Raw genomic sequence first — 16,420 nt, forward strand, 5'->3', positions numbered from 1 at the left:
CAGATGTAGTGACCACAGGGTATGAAACAATGACAAAATTCTGAGTAAACTTGTAGGTGCAGGGCTTTGAAACAGAGCTTGGGGTTAGATGTGGTCACTCCAGGCTATTGAACAGTGACAAAACTCTCAGTATACTTTTAGATGAAGAGTGTTATGAAAGTTTTTGAAATATCGAAGTCGGATGTCGTGACCGCAGGCTATGAAACAATGACAAAGGTCTCAGTAAACTTGTAGGTGTAGGGGTTAGTGACAGAGCTGCTGCAATATAGTCATCAAATGTAGTGACTGCAGTCTATAAAACAATGACAAAAGTCCCTGTAAACTCATAGGTGTAGGCCTCATGACAGAGCTCTTGCAATATCTAGGTCAATGTTGTGGGCACAGGCTATGAAACAATGACAAAAGTCTCAGTAAACTTATAAGTGTAAGGATTTGTGACACAGCTCCTACAATATCAGGGTCAGGTGTAGTGAACACAGGCTATGAAAAAAATGATAAAACTCTCAGTAAACTTGTAGTTGTAGGACTTTGTGACAGTGCTCAGTGTTAGATATGGTGAAGTCAGGCTATCAAACAATGACAAAAGTCTCAGTATACTTGTAGGTGTAGGGCTTTGTGACAGAGCTTGAGGTCAGATGTGGTGACCGCAGGCTACTAAACAGTGACAAAACTCTCAGTATACTTGTAGGTGTTGGGCTTTGGGACAGAGCTCCTGCAATATCAGGGTCAGATGTAGTGACCACAGGCTATGATAAAAAGGCAAAAGTCAAAGTAAACTTGTAGGGGTAGGGCTTTGTAACACACCTCTGGGGTCAGATGTGGTGATCACAGGCTATCGAACAGTGATAAAAGTCTCAGTATACTTGTAGGTGTAGGGCTTTGTGAAATTGCTCCTGCAATATCAGAGTCAGATGTAGTGACAACAGGCTATGAAGGAATGACAAAACCCACAGTACTTGTAGGTGTAGGGCTTTGTGACATAGCTCCTGCAATATCGAGGTCAGATGTAGTGACCGCAGGATATGAAGCAATGACAAAAGTCTCAGTAAACATGTAGGCATAGGGGATTGTTAACAAGCTCCTGGAGTATCGGGGTCAGATGTAGTGACAATAGACTATGAAATAATGACAAAAGTCTCAATAAACTTGTACATGTTGGGCATTGAGACAGGGTCAGATGTGGTGACAGCAGGGTATCAAACAGTGACAAACCTGTCAGTATACTTGTATGTACAAGATATTGTGAAAGAGCTCCTGGAATCTCAAATGCAGATGAAGTGACCACAGGCTATAAAACAGTGACAAAAGTCTCAGTAAGCTTGTAGTTGTAGGGCTTTGTGACAGCTCTCCTAAATATGCCTACATGAGACAATGAGAAAAGTCTCAGTAAATCTGCAGATATAGGGATTTGTGACAGAGCTCCTGCAACACTGGGGACAGGTGTAGTGAAGCAGGCTATGAAACTATGACAAAATTCTCATTAAACTTGTAATTGTAGGACTTTATGACAGAGCTCCTGCAATATCCGGGTCAGATATAATGACCGTAAGCTATGAAGCAATGACGAAAGTCTTAGTAAACTTGTAGGTGTAGGGCTTTGTCATACAGCTTCTGCAATACCAGGGTCAGATGTGGTGACCATAGGCTATGAAACAATGACAAAAGTCTCAGTAAACTTTTACATGTAGGGCTTTGTCGCAGAGCTCCTAAATATGCCTATTTGATTCAATGACAAAAGCCTCAGTAAACCTATATGTGGAGGGCTTTTTGACAGAGTTCCCACAATATCATGTGAAGTGCAGTGACACAGGCTATGAAACAATGACAAAACTTTCAGTAAAGTTCTAGGTGTAGGGCTTTGCAACAGAGCACATTTAATATCAGATTCTGATGTAATGACCGCAAGCTATGAAACAATGACAAAAGTCTCAGTAAACTTATAGGTGTGGGGCTGTTGTGACACAGCTCCTAAATATCCTAAGTATTCCTACATTAAACAATGACAAAAATCTCAGAAAACTTGTAAGTGTTGGGCTTTCTGACTGACTTCCTGCAATATCATGGGGAGGTGTAGTGGCCCAGGCTATAAAACAATGACAGCTCTCAGTAAACTACTAGGTGTAGGGCTTTGTAACCAAACTTCTGGAATATAGTGCTCAAATGTAGTGACTGCAGACTATGAAACAATGACAAAGTCTCAGTAAACTTGTAGGTGTAGGGATTGCAACATGACTCAAGGTCAGATGTGGTGACCTTAGGCTATCAAATAGTGACAAAAGTATCAATACACTTGTAGATGTAGGGCTTTGTAAAACAGCTCCTGGAATATATGGGTCTGATGTAATGACCGCATGCTATGGAACAATGACAAAAGTCTAAGTAAATTTCTAGATGTAGGGCTTTGTGACAGAGCTCCTAAATTTGCTTACATGAAAGAATGACAAAAGTCTCAGTAAACTTCTAGGTGTAGGGCTTTGTGACAGAGGTCCTACATTATCTGGGTCAGCTGTTGTCAGCACAGGCTATGAAACAATAACAAAAGTCTCATTGAACTTTTAGGTGTAGGTGATTGTTAACGAGCTCCTGGAATATCGGGGTCCAATGTAGTGACCATAGGCAATGAAACAATGACAAAAGTCTCAATAAACTTCTAGGTGTAGAGCATTTTGACAGAGCTTGTTGTCAGATGTGGTGACAGCAGGCTATTGAACAGTGATAGAACTCTCAGCATATTTGTAGGTCTACAGTGTTGTTAAAGAGCTCCTGGAATATCGAACTCAGATGTAGTGAGCACAGCCTATGAAACAATGACAAACGTCTCAGTAAACTTATAGGTGTGGGGCTGTTGTGACACAGCTCCCAAATATCCTAAATATTCCTACATTAAACAATGACAAAAATCTCAGGAAACTTGTAAGTGTTGGGCTTTCTGACTGACCTCCTGCAATATCATGGGGAGGTGTAGTGGCCCAGGCTATAAAACAATGACAGCTCTCAGTAAACTACTAAGTATAAGGCTTTGTGACCAAACGTCTGGAATATAGTGCTCAGATGTAGTGACTGCAGACTATGAAACAATGACAAAGTCTCAGTAAACTTGTAGGGCGTAGGGATTGTGACATGACTCAGGGTCAGATGTGGTGACCTTAGGCTATCAAACAGTGACAAAAGTATCAATACACTTGTAGGTGTAATGCTTTGTGAAACAGCTCCTGGAATATATGGGTCTGATGTAATGACCGCAGACTATGGAACAATGACAAAAGTCTAAGTAAATTTCTAGATGTAGGGCTTTGTGATAGAGCTCCTAAATTTGCTTACATGAAAGAATGACAAAAGTCTCAGTAGACTTCTAGGTGTAGGGCTTTGTGACAGAGCTCCTAAAAGTGCTTCCATGAAACAATGACAAACCACTCACTAAACTTGTAGGTGTAGTGGCTTGTAATGGAGCTGCTGCAATATACTCATTAAATGTAGTGACCACAGGCTATGAACCTATGAGAAAATTCTCAGTAAACTTGCAGGTGTAGGGCTTTATGACAGAGCTCAAGGTCAGATGTGGTGACTGCAGGCTATCAAACAGTGACAAAAGTCTCAGTATACTTGTATATGTAGGGTTTTGTGAAATTTATCTTGCAATATCAGGGTCAGATCTAGTGACCACAGGCTATGAAACAATGAGGAAAAATCCCTGTAAACTTGTAGGTGTATGCCTTGTGGCAGAGTTCTTGCAATATCAGATCAGTGTTGTTATCGCAGGCTATGAAACAATGACAAAAGTCTCAGAAAACTTCAAGGTGTAGGGCTTTGTGACAGAGCTACCGCAATGTCGGGGTCAGATGTAGTAACCACAGGCTATGAAACAATGACAGAAATACCTGTAGTCTTGTAGGTGTATGGTTTTGTGACAGAACCCCTGAAAATGCCTACATAAAATGATAAACTGCTCAGTAAACTAGTAGGGGTAGGGCTGTGTGACATATCTCAGCATCAGGTGTGGTGACTGCAGGCTATCTAACAGTGGCAAAAGTCTCAGTATACTTGCAGGTGTAGGGCTTTGTGAAATAGCTTCTGCAATATCATGGTCAGCTGTTGTGACCACAGAGTTTGAAAACAATCACAAAATCCTCAGTAAACTTGTAGCTGTAAGGGTTTATCATAGAGCTCCCACAATATTGGGGGTGAGATGTAGTGATGCAGATTGTGAATGAATGACAAAATTCACAGTACTTGTAGGAGTAGTGCTTTGTGTCAGAGCTCCTGCAATATCGGGGTCAGATGTAGTAACTGCAGCCAATGAACCAGTGACAAAAGTTTCTGCAACTTGTAGGTGTAGAGCATTGAAACAGAGATTGTGGTCAGTTGTAACCACAGGCTGTCAAACACTGACAAAACTCTCAGTATACTTGTAGGTGTAAGGCGTTGTGAAAGAGCTCCTGCGATATCAAACTCAGATGTAGGTACCGCAGGCTATGAAACAATGACAAAAGAACCAGTGAACTTATAGATGTAGGGCTTTCTGACAGAGCTAATGTAATTTCAGGGTCAGATGTAGTGACTTCCAGCTATGAAACAATGTCAGAAGTCACAGTACTTGTAGGTGTAGGTCGTTATGACAAAGCTCCTGCAATATTGGGGTCAAATGTAATGTCCACAGGCAATGAAAGAGTGACAAAAGTCTCAGTAAACTTGTAGGTGTAGGACTTTGTGACAGATCTCCTGCAATATTGGCATCAGATGTAGTGACTGCAGGCTATGAAACAATGACAAAAATCTCAATAAACTTGTAGGAGTAGGGCTTTATAACACACCTCCTGCAATATTGTAGTCAGATGTAGTGAATGCAAGCTATGAAACAATGACAAAAGTCTCAGTAAGCTTGTAGGTGTAGGGTTTTGTGACAAATCTCCTAAATATGCCAACATGAGACTGTGATGCCCCTGCACTGGCCCAGTAATCAAGGAGCCTCAATCTTCACCACCAACACCAGTGAGGGATGGGTACATCGGGAGGATGACAACTACACACACAGTAAAGTACAATTTCCTTTAAGAGCACACAGAGATCACAGTCAGTCTGGGGCTGGTTTCTCCCTCTTTCTCCAGATCCTGAATAACACTCCCCACTGGCAGAGCTATACAGTTATGATCTCAGCTGAGTGGTCAAGCCAAAACCTCCAGCACCCTCTCTGTCCAACCAGTTCTTCATGTCCCTGCCCAAGTAGCTGACACACACACACACACACACACACACACACACACACACACACACACACACACACACACACACACACACACACACACACAATTTGAGATTTGATTTATATACAAACACAGAGACACTCCTGGGGAAGGCTGGCACATATTCATTAGCTATGCCTCCTTCTGCCCAGACTATAAGGTAGTACCAGCTGCCACCAATCACTGCTATCAGCTACTATAGGGCTCTTCCCACAGGGTGACCAATTCTACTGTGCAATATTACTATTATCCAAATGATGTGTGACCAAGACTTTTAAGGCTATTTAGGAGTGGCCTATACGGTGTCACCAAATACATATGCAAGTACTCTAAGAGCTTAAATATCTCTAAACAAACCAGCCACAATTAAAAGGTTTAAATATATTTCATACTAAATAATAAAAGCACAAGACAATACTCAATAACGCAACACAGTGACAACAGAATTCAGAATCACAAGAAATATTTTAAAACAACATTGCAGGACAGTCTCACATAAATACAGAAAACATCTAAACTAATCTAAGTTCCTATCTATCTCTAAGAGAAATCACTTTAATCTAAGTCTTACTTATAGAGCAACATGCAGGCAGAAGTGCTGGGTGAATGTTTCTAGGTCCAAAGACAAATACAAAATGCACAGACTCACTCTCTGAGATAGTTCTTAAGTTACTATCAAACATTACTGCTGGGTTATCTCAGATTACATCATTCTTTGTCACCTCTGCCTTCAGTTCCCAGGCTAACAAAAACTTAAACATTTAGCACCTCTGTGTCAAAAATACTTATCTCTCAGAAGTTTGCCTAAAACTGCAAGTCGTAAAACAGTTAAACACTTTTACATTTTGAAACCTGTAATTATTTCTTTTTCCAGACAATAGAAAGAACTCCTAGCTGTAGACATCCTGTCTCCTAGCTCAGATAAACACTATTGTAAAACTCTTTGATTCTCTTGAGAGTTTGCAAATTAACTCTGTATGTTCCAGCCTTTACCATTGCATAGGCATATAGTTTATATACATTTCTGCTCTGTTCCAGCAGGGTACACTGTGGTTACATTCTTGAAGCTCAGTACAGAACATACAGTTCAACACACACTTCTGCACCAGTAGTTTAATATACACATAACATATAGTTTTCTTACATTTGTAAGACAAGCATACAAACCATATTACTACTCACAAATGACAGAATTCCAGATAGCTGGGCTGGAAGCCTTCCCAATCCCCCCCCCAAAAAAACTCAATCTAGTTTTTAAAGTGACAGTTTAGAAACATTGCTTGAGAGGGTTGAGCCTATCTGGGAATATCTTACCCCATTCCCTGTCTTGAGGGCCCATCTGCGTTGGCACTGCTAACCCCACTGTGGTGCTGCACTGTCATACCATATGCTTGCAACCCTAGGCTCCACCTTAGTAACTTGGCATTTTGCTGGCTGGCTCGATGTAACCATGTTAGGGGAATTGTGTCTGTAACTACAGTGAATTTCCTTCCATACCGATAAGGCTTTCTACAGTGCCCTCACTGTGGCTAGACATTCCTTTTCTACAGTTGCATAGCATGCCTCCCTGGGTTGGAGCCTACAACTGAGATAAACCACTGGATGTTCTTCTACTGCTGAAGAAATATGGCTAAGTACAGCCCCCACCCCATGGTTTGAAGCATCCACCTGCACAACAAATTCTTTACTGTAGTCTGGACTGGCTAACACAGAGGGTCCTCCCAAACCTCCTTTAAGCTTCTGGAATTCCTGCTCACATACTGGGGTCCACACTGCCTTATCTGGCCTGTTTTTCCTTGTCAAGTCTGTGAGGGGAGCAGCTATGGTACTATAACTGGAGACGAACTTTCTGTAGTACCCTATTGTCCCAAAGAATGCTCTCACCTGTTTTTTGTAGCAGGTGCAGGCCATGCCTGAATGGCTTCCACTTTGACAGGTTCTGGCCTGATCTTACCACTCCCCAGTCTATGTCCCAGGTAGGAGACATCTGTCATACCCACCTGATATTTTCTGGGCTTAATGGTCAACCCTGCCCTATGTAGTCTACTCAGCCCCTCCCTGACATGTTGAAGGTGCTCTTGCCAGGAATGGCTGTAGATGGCAATAGCATCTAGGTAAGCAAGGGCAAAACATCCTACTCCTGCTAGGATATGATTTAGCCACCTCTGGAAAGTCACTGGGGCATTTTTCATCCCAAAGGGCATGTTTGTGAACTCATACAAGCTAAAAGGAGTCACAAAGGCTCCCCTCTTTCTAGCACTGGGAGTCAAGGGCACCTGCCAGTAATCCTTGGTAAGATCAATGGTAGTAAGATACTTAACCCCACTCAACTGCTCTAGGGCTTCATCTGTCCTAGGCATGGGGTAAGCATTTGACTCCATGTGACTATTTAATTTCCTGTAGTCGACACATAATCTGATGCTGCCATGCTTCTTTGGTACCAGCACCACTGGGGAGGCCAGGGACTGCTGGACTCCTGAATTACCCCTAGTTCCAACATTTCCTGTATCTCCTCCCTGAGAGTCTGTTTGACTCTCTCAGGCACCCTATAAGAGGCCTGCTTAATAGGCATTTGGGGTCCTGTATCCAAATGGTGCTGCACCAAGTGGGTGCACCCTGGTTTCCCAGTGAACATGTCCCCAAACTCCTGTAACAGTACTCAGATTTCTTGAACCTAGGTAGGGGATAGCTGCTGGGACATTGCTACCCTTCCACTGAGGTATCAGTCCAACCCTCACTGAGGAGATTAGTCATCAGATCCCCATCAGACTCTTTCTGCAGACCACTGTAAATCCTCAGCACAAGGGCCTCCCTATCATGATAACTTTTCATCATGTTAACATGGTACAATTTGTGCCTCTGCCTCCTACCTAGCAGTTCTGCTATGTAGCTAACATCAATGACCTTCTTACCACCTTGTAGTGTCCTTCCCAAGCTGCCTGCAGCTTGTTGTGTCTGACAGGAATGAGAACCATTACCTGCTGCCCTACAGCATACTCTCTAGCTCGAGCATTCCAGTCATACCAGACATTTTCTGCTGTTGGGCTTCTGCCAGGTTCTCCTGGGCCAAGCCCATGAGTTCCCTGAGCATTGTCCTGAGGTTTGGGACATATGCTACAAAAGACTCCTTGTGAGATTCACACTCACCCTCCCACTCATCTTAAATTAAGTCTAGAGTTCCCCTCACCCTATGTCCATATGACAACTCAAAGGGTGAAAACCTGTGGATTCCTGGGGAACCTCTCTGTAAGCAAATAACTGACGGGGCAAGTATTTGTCCCAGTCCCTCTTAAACTGGTTTGCAAATGCCCATAGCATGGTCTTGAGTGTAGAGTTTAAACTCTCAACAAGACCATTAGTCTGGGGATGGTAGGGGGGTGGTCTTTAGGTGCCTCACCCCAAAGTACTTCCATAGACAAGTCAGAAGGTCTGACATGAAATTGACACCTCTGTCAGTCAATATTTTTTTTTAGGAAACCTACCCTTCTGAAAATCTCTAACAAAGCATTTTCCACCTTTTCTGCCTCAATGGAGGACAGAGCCACTGCCTCAGGGTATCTGGTTGCATAATCTGCTACCACTAGGATATACTTTTTTCCCGTGGAACTTGTGGTACTCAGAGGCCCCACAATATCCATAGCTTCCCTCTGAAATTATTTTTTTATTTTTTTTATTTTACATTTGTTGACCGGGCTAGTCTAGCTGGATATATGTCCATTTTCAGTAGAGGCCCGGGGAGAAAAGCTCCACAAAAAGACAGTAGATACATCACTTGTTATACAAAAGGAAATATTTACAAATGTGCAGTTGTATATAATGAAATTCTTAAGCAAAATAAAGAAGTACAGATTGTTTTTTTTTTTCCACTCTCAGTAAAATTGATCATTAGAGAATAGAATAACAAAAGAACTGTAGAAAGCAAGTGAAGATTAGGAGGTCAAGGAAATGGTAGTGGAGAGAAAAAAAAGTTTAGTCAGGGTTAGTACAAGGGCAGAGCCATAGGGAATTAAGCAAAGTTTTAAGATGCTTCTTGAAAGTATTTAAAGAGGTAATTGCGGTAATTTCACTTGGAAGCTTGTTCCAGGCAGGTGCAATACAGTTGGCGAACAAACTGTTCCCAGCTTTGTTGTTGGATTTATAGGAATCCACTAGAAGCTTGGTGGCAGAGCGTAAGGAAGAGATGTTTTTATAAGGAGTAATAAGAGAGCTAAGTATAGTAGTATTAGCAGGCTGATAGAAGATTTTGTGGGTGATGGTTAGTTGCTGTAGTAGAATTTGATTATGAAGTTCTAGCCAGCCTAGTTGTTTAAGATTAGAGCAATGATGGGTACGAATAGGGGCTCCTGTTGCAAATCTGGCTATATTGTTATATGCTGTTGCGAGTTTATTGAAATTAGATTTAGATAAGTTTGTAAAAATCAGTGAGGCGTAAAGAAGGGTAGACAGCAGGTGTGTTTGTGCTAAAGTACTTCTGGCTAAGGCTGTATGGTAGGGTTTAAGCCTATAGAGAGATCCAAGTTTCCTATTGACTGACTTGATGGTTAAGTTAATATGGGAATCAAAGTTGAGATTGTGGTCTATTGTGACACCAAGAAGTTTGGTGGTGGGGTCAGGGGATATTATAGTGCCATTGTTAGAAGTAATATTGAAGGTAAAAAAAGAAGACTTTTGTGTAGGTGTGAAGAGTAATAATTTAGTCTTTTTGGGATTCAGTAATAGGCAATATTGGTGGAACCAGTTTTCGGCTGCTGAGAAGACTTTTTGTGTAGTAGCCTGAAGCTCAGTTGGGGAGGGAGCTGAACATATCAGTGTAGAATCGTCTGCATATTGTATACAGATGGATTGTGGAATGGACTTATTTAGGTTGTTAATAAAAATAGAAAAGAGGAGAGGTCCCAGTATTAAGCCTTGTGGTACTCCTATTGTGATAGGAAGAAGAGATGATAAGTGATTTTCCCATAGTACTGCTTGTTGTCAATTGTCTAAGTAGGAATTAAACCACTGGATAGCCTGAGAGTCTAAATTGAAGGATTTAAGGATATTTAGTAAGAGAGGATGGTTGACCATATCAAAGGCCTTAGAGAGGTCTAAGAAAAGAGCTGAGGAAAGTAGGTTATTATTCCGATTTTTATTAATATTGTCAGAGAATGACAAGAGAGCAGTGGTGGTACTGTGATGAGGTCTAAAACCGTGTTGGCAATCTGCTAGGAGATTCTTTCGGAGGAGATGGTCAAGTAATTGCCTATGAACACATCTTTCCATGATTTTAGCTAGTGGAGAAAGTGAAGCTATGGGACAGAAGTTTGAGAGCTCATTAGAGTTACCACCCTTGTGAAGTGGAATGATATGAGAGACCTTCCAGAGGGTAGGAATAGTACCTTCAGTGATGGTTCGGTTAATTAAAATGGAGATAGGAAAGGCAAGTGCTTTGGCTCCTATTTGTAGGTACTCAGCTGGGATAAGGTCAGCTGAGGAGGTACAAGGTTTAAGCTTTGTAAGTAAGGTATAGATGAGATCTGTTGAGACAGGTTGCAGTTTGAAAGAGGGGGGGTTCATTGTTTAGGGCGAGAGGTACTTGAGTGGACTGAGGAGATAAGGTTGATGCCAGGGTAGTGACAGTGTCTGAGAAAAATGAGTTGAAAGTGTCAGCAATTTGCTTGGGTGTAGTTTGAGTGAGGTTAGAAGGAGTGGGTGTTTTGGAATTGCCTGGGTGTAGAAGTTTGTTGATACCGGCCCAGAATTTCTGAGGATTTTGACTCTGTGTATGTTGGAATTTCCAGTAGTACTTTTTTATCTTGGAATATTAGTTTCTTTGTTTTGTTTCTAAGTTGTTTAAAGATCAGGTGGTCAGCTAGATTTTTGGTAGATCGCCATTTTTCCCAAGTCCTATTTCTAAGTAGCATTTTTTGTTTGGTTTCTTTAGATAGCCAAGGAGCAATCTTTGCTTTGGTTTTTATTAATCTTGTGGGGACATGCTGGTTGAGAATTTGGAGGAATGTGTTATTAAAGTATAAAACAGACTCATCAAGAGGTAAGTATTTTAGGGGAGACCAATTGCAAGCTTTGAGTTCTAGTTGGAAGTTGGCTTGCTTGAAATTAGTTTTGCTCCTGGTAGTTCTGAGTTGTATATTATTGGCAATAGGGCTCTTTAGTCTGTTGATGAAAGTGATTAGATGGTCACTAATATTATCAGGTAGTGTTCCTGTGACATAAGTCATGGGGTTGCTATTAACTAGAATCCAGTCCAGGGTGCTCTGTTTAGAGCTGGTTTTATTTATTCTTGTAGGGACGGTAATAGTTTGATTAAAGCCATAGAGGTTTATATGTGAAGTGGGTATTTGGGAAATACAACAATTCCAATCAATATTAAAGTCTCCTAGCCGTATAGTTTCCTGAGGGAAGGAGGTTGAGAGCCAGCTGAGCAGGTTTTCAAGGGTATTAATGTTGTTACCTGGTGGGATGTAACAGCAAATAATATGAATGGATTTATTTGTATTAATTTGTAATTTGGTGATTAAGATTTCAGTATTACTTAGTGCGGGTGGTTTGATATCTAGTAGGGTAACCAGTAGTTCAGTTTTGTAAAGTACAGCTACACCTCCTCCCTTTTTGATATTACGGTCAAGTCTAATGATGTTATAACCTGGTGGTAGTATGTCATTGTCCTTGGTGTTTGTCTTTAGCCAGGTTTCAGTTAGGCAAAGGATATCAAAGGAATATAGATCAAGGAGGGCATGTAGTTGAGTTATTTTATTATTCAGGCTGCGAATATTAAGGTGGGCTATCTGTAGAGAATTGAGATTGGTGGTAAGACTTGAATAAGTAGCTTGGTTTATTGAGGGGATAGTAGGGTGGTAGGGGTTTGGGCCTGGATTAGGATGAATGTCACCATAGATGAATAATAGATGTTGGTGACTATATGTGTGTTTACAAAGTTTGGAAGATATTGAAAAAGGTTTCACAAGTAGAAGAAACTTGATATGTGTTGTTCTGTGGTATTGAGGTCTGAGGTATGAGGATGATGAAGTAATGTTGCTATGTGATTGTGGGGTGTATTCAAAGTGGGTATTAGTTTGTTTTAGTGTTAGATGGAATAAAGTTAGCTTTCTCTTTTCAAAGAAGGTAAGGGAGTAGGAAATAAGGAGAGTGTTTAGAAGTAGGAAGGAGGAGAAAATGAAGTTATAGTTAGAAATGCTTGGGTTATACATAGTAAGTGAAGGTGTGTTCAAAAGAAGCAGGTAGTAGAGTGGTGTGAAGATAGAGAGATAATAGGGTGGAGCTAATTACTTCTGCTATCTCATTGGTGGATGTATTAGTGTGTTGGGGTGTGGAGATAGAGAGTTAATAGGGTGGAGCAAATTAGGTTTGCTGTCTTATTGGTGGATATAGTAGTGGGTTGGGTTATACATGTATAAGAATAGGACCACTGGGGGTGGGTGGGAATTGGGGGTAGGATAGGGGAGTGGAGTGAGCCCGCAGGGCGAACGGAGCGGGTAGAGCAAGGAAAAGGTAAGTCAAACAAAAAACAATCAGTTAGCTCATTTGGGATCGCTCCCAGGGTCAGGTAAGCTATTGTAGAGGGAGAAGGAGTTAGCAAGGTGCATAGGAGGTGGGACAGAGAGACTTGGGGGGAATTTATAGTATACAGACTGAGCTAATACAATTATGGATTTGTAAGCAGTACCACAGAAAAGGGGTCAATGTAGGGAGGGCAGGGGGATCTAAAACAGGTAATCTGCTTAAAATTACAATAGGATATAAGAACAGAGGTAGGATATATGTTCCTTTATAGGTCTAGATTTAATAGGTGTGAAAAACAGAGACAAGGGGGAAAGGCTTGGGGAGGGAAAGGTAGCACTGCGTGGGGTAATTACTGGAAACTGGATTGTTTGTTTAGCAGAGCTAGCTTCTGAAATGGCTCCTCAATCACAGACAAAGGCATCAAAGGAGCTTTCACCTTGTCTTCATCCTTGCCAACCTTTTGGTACTGCTCACAGGTCATGCAGTAAACTGTTACATTTCTGGAAATTCCAGGCCAATAGAACTTCTGCATAATACATCTCTTTGTACATTTTATGCTCATATGACCTGCAAACGGAATATCATGGGCTATGGCTAGAAGTGCCAGATGGTAGGCTCTAGGCACTACTAACTGCTGTATTCTCTCACCATCTAGTCATTCCTCAGGGGTCCACTCTCTATACAGTAACCCTTTGCCCCAGTATACAGATTCCCCCTTCCCTTGAGAATCAGGTGCCTCACTAGCTACCTCCCTCAGGCCTTGCAATGCAGGGTCTGAGAGCTGAGCCTGTTTCAACTCTCTCTCTTAGTAACCCTTCCCAGCTCCCTTTCCACAGGAAGTCTGGTATCCCCTGACAGTGGTGCCTCACTGTCAGCCTGGGTACTACTACTCAACTCTGCCCTTGCAATCAGTCTGTCCAAGGGAACATCAGTACCCACAAGCAGCTGTGGCTCACTTTCTGACTCACTGTTATAGGGTATCTTCCTCCCTGAAGGAACCACCTCACCAGTCCTGGCTGCAAGTGTGCAGTCTTTCTGGATCTACCCCAGGCTACCAGACCCATATGCTTGTCTCCAAGCCTGACTGCATGTAACTGCATGAACACACGGTACTGCATTATCAAAATCATTTTATATCAGGACATCTGCAGGGATATCCTGAAACACACCTACTTGCCTGCTTCCTTTTCCACCCTCCCAGTCAAGGTGAACCCTTGTCAAAGGTATTTGGAATAGGGTCCCTCCTACAGCTCTGACTGGAGTCGACTGCCCAAGCAAGTAGTGCTCCTCTGTAACCACTTCACCCTTCCCAATGGTTAGGCCAGAGGCTGTGTCTCTCTTAGCCATGGTCTCTTTCCCATTCACTAAGATAGGATATAACCTCTTGTGGTAGTTTGGTACAATTGTTGCCTAAAGACAACCTATTGTTGGCATTTTGTCATTCCCACTTACTGTTTTTCCTATCTTTTGTTCCCCATCTTGCCTCTGTGGACATCTATATGCTACATGGCCCCACTGGTTGCATTTGAAACATTTAACCCTAGGTCCTGGACATGTACCTGGACTAGTGGCTTCCCCTGATACTGGCGGACTCTGTTGAGGCAGTCTGGGGTGCCTATCATGGGTTCCCTTAGACCCATGAGCAATATTGGGTGCTCCTTTCCTGTGCAGTGATTACCTGATTGCTAGGTATAGGTCTCCCTTATTCCCCAACTGATCTGCAGTACAGCATTGTCTATCAGCTAACCAGATTATCATGTCCTCAGGCAATGGGTTAAGGGTTTGTTCCCTCACCAAAAGATCTGCCAACTCTTCAAAAGTGGTGATCTGACATCCACTCACAGACCTATGAAAATAAGTGTTTAGTTCAGCAACATATTCGCACACACTTTCATCTGCCTTGCATCTGTACTCACAAAATGTTTTCCTATAAGCTTCAGGTGTTAACTTAAAAAATTCTAGCAAACAATTCTTTACAACATTATAATTTAAGCAGTCATTATCAGATAGTTTGGATAGAACAGTTACAGCTTTACCATGGAGTAAGGGGGTCAGGAACTATAACCAGAGCCCTTGGTCAACATTATACTGTTTACATACCCTCTCAAACATATAAATGAAACTATCAAAATTATCCCCGTCTGTAACTTGTGGAAGAAATGTACTGACCTTTGTTGCTTCTGGATTCTGGTTACTCCCTTCCCCATTACCTCCATGACTCTGGTGAAGAGTCAGCTTCTCTGTTTCATGTTGCCTCTGCTCTCCTTCTCCTCAGCTTCCAGGTGTAGCAGTTTCTCATTTTCCTCAGTCTCTAGACACTTCAGTCTCTCTGCTGCCTCTATTTCCAAATGCTTGGCCTCTAGCTCAAGTCTCTTTAACTCCAGATGAATTTTTAAGTCCTCTGTGGAAAGGTTGAGCTTTCCATTTTCTGAGAGTTGTACATCTCCACGGCCAGTCTGATCTTCCTCCTCATTGCTATTCTCTGATGCAGCTGTGACTAAAGCTGCACTCATGTCTGCCTTACTCAGGTTGGCATGCACCAGTCCTTTAGCCTGGCTCATCTCAGGCAACTCGCTCCTTGTCAGATTGCCATACTACGCAGCTGATATGCTTGCCTGCTCTCCCTGGCTAACTAAGCTAAAAAAAAAATAAAACAATTGTGATATAAACTCTGAATGTTCACTGCATGGCTGTTTAAGAGTATTAGCACCTTCAGTGATCACTGTACACAGCCTATAAGAATTCAATATCCCCACCACTACAAGCCAATTAATATGTGATGTGGTGTGTCTATATCACCACATCAACAATTCAGTTCTCCGAATACCAAAATGTCGACACTTAAAGAGCGAAATACAAAACTACGAACGCCCACTTTCGCAAATTTTTTCATAGGGAAAAAATTTGCTCAGCCGACCAACAGCAAAACAAACTTTCAAATCCTAATCAAGTGGGAGGCTTTTACCCCCACACCCCCCTAACTAAATATACCAACTCTGAGGATCACTCTATAGTGGAGAAAAAGGCAAATTCCTGATAACAGCCAAGCGATTTTTTTCCCTAGGGGAAAATTCGTGGAAGTGGCCATTCATAATTTTTGTATTTTGATTTTTAAGTGTCGATGTTCTGGTATTCAGAGAACTGAAGTGTTGATGTGGTGATATAGACCTGATATAGCTATCTCATCACTATCAACTAATTAATATGTGATGTGGCTATCCCACCACTGCCAAGCAATTAATATGTGACACCCTTGCAATGACCCAATAATCAAGGAGCCTCAGTCCTCACCTCTAGCACCAGTGAGGGATGTGCACATTGGGAGGATGATAAGTACACACACAGTAAAGTACAATTTACCTTAAGAGCACACAGAGATCACAGTCAGTCTGGGGCTGGTTTCTCTCTCTTTCTCTAGATCCCCAATAAGACTCCCCACTGGCACAGCTATAGGGTTAAGATCTCAGCTGAGTGGTCAAGCCAAAACCTCCAGCACCCACTCTGCCCAACCAGTGCTTCATGTCCCTGCCCAAGTAGCTGATACACACACACTTTGAGATTTGATTAATATACAAACACACAGACACTCCTGGGGAAACTGGCATAGGATCACCAACTATGCCTCTTTTTGCCCAGACTATAAGGTAGTACCAGCTACC

The sequence above is a fragment of the Protopterus annectens genome, chromosome 10.part0 (assembly GCF_019279795.1).
Source record: "Protopterus annectens isolate FY-2018-M chromosome 10.part0, PAN1.0, whole genome shotgun sequence".
Classification (NCBI taxonomy): Eukaryota; Metazoa; Chordata; order Ceratodontiformes; family Protopteridae; genus Protopterus; species Protopterus annectens.